This window comes from Equus quagga, chromosome 3 (genome assembly GCF_021613505.1).
Source record: "Equus quagga isolate Etosha38 chromosome 3, UCLA_HA_Equagga_1.0, whole genome shotgun sequence".
NCBI classification, from domain to species: Eukaryota; Metazoa; Chordata; class Mammalia; order Perissodactyla; family Equidae; genus Equus; species Equus quagga.
The window spans coordinates 131920583-131921828 of record NC_060269.1 but is presented as its reverse complement, the minus strand read 5'-3'; the positions used below and the strand labels follow the sequence as shown (position 1 = coordinate 131921828).

At 40.0% G+C, this 1246-nt stretch overlaps 1 pseudogene; it reads right to left on the bottom strand.

Annotated features, from left to right (window-relative positions):
- Nucleotides 1–567: 567 nt before the first annotated feature.
- LOC124236844 (peptidyl-prolyl cis-trans isomerase A-like) lies at nt 568–1038 on the bottom strand (annotated as a pseudogene).
- Nucleotides 1039–1246: the final 208 nt, after the last annotated feature.

Here is a 1246-nt window from a genome sequence, read left to right as displayed (position 1 = left end):
AAGATAGTTTAATATAGCAGTTAGTAATTCAAGGTATGTTATCTTTTTTCCTATCTTTTTGCATGTGCTGTGTATGAAGATTATTTCATACTTTTTTTCTCCGATTTGTTTACACACTTTCTGACAACTTATTTTCTTTGTTCATTAACTCTATTTCTGACTTAATGTAATCTGCTGCCAAAATCCATGAAATCGATGAAAAGTAGTCATATAATGAATAATTTGAAGGTGTAATTGGCAGACTTCTGATTAATTGAAGGTGTAATTAGAAAGAGAGACTCAATTGTTCTTGGTTCTAAGCATCTGATAGTATTTTTACCACTGGGCTAGTTTTCTTTGCCTATATAGACTTCTTTCTGTTGCTGTTTAGTTTTTATTTCATAACCATAAACTTAACTCAGCAATCCAGCTAGGCTTGGAAAGGGATAAGGAAAATATGGAACCCAACTAACTGCAGCAAGAGCCCCAAGATTATAGGAAATTCCAAGCAAATGAGGGTGAAGGGGTGCTCTCCTGAGCTACAGAATGGATGGTCTGGTGGTGAAGATAAAACACAAGTCAAATTTATTAGAATTGTCCTCAGTCAGCAGTGGTGATCTTTTTGCTGGTCTTGCGAATCCTGGACCCAAAGGCTCCATGTTTCCACGATATTCATGCCCTCTTTCACTTTGCCAAAGACCACAGGCTTGCCATCCAACCACTCAGTGTTGGCAGTGCAGGTGAAAAACTGGGAACCATTTGTGTTGGGTCCAATATGTGTCATGGACATGATGCCAGGACACGTATGCTTCAGGATGAAATTCTCATCATCAAATTTCTCCCCACAGATGGACTTGTCACCAGTGCCATTATGGCGTGTGAAGTCACCACTCTAGCATATAAATCCTGGAATAATTCTGTTAAGGCAGGAAACTTTATAACCAAATCCTTTCTCCTCACTGCTCAGAGTACGAAAGTTTTCTTCTGTCTTTGGAACTTTTCTGCAAACAGCTTGAAGAAGATGCAGCCCAAGGGCTCCTTGTTGGTGATGTGAAACATGGTGAGGTTGACCTTGGCTGGGCAGCACGGTCAGCTCCTGGGTGGCAGAGTCTGCAAGACCTGTTTAGACCTCTTAATGGGAGATGCTTGAGAAGTGTAAGGGACTTATTTACTTTGACATGTGGTACAAAAACTGTTTTTCTTAGCCTGAGGGCTTGCAAATCACTAATACTTCAAGCAATTTAAATTGGGAACCTCTATGAGCAAG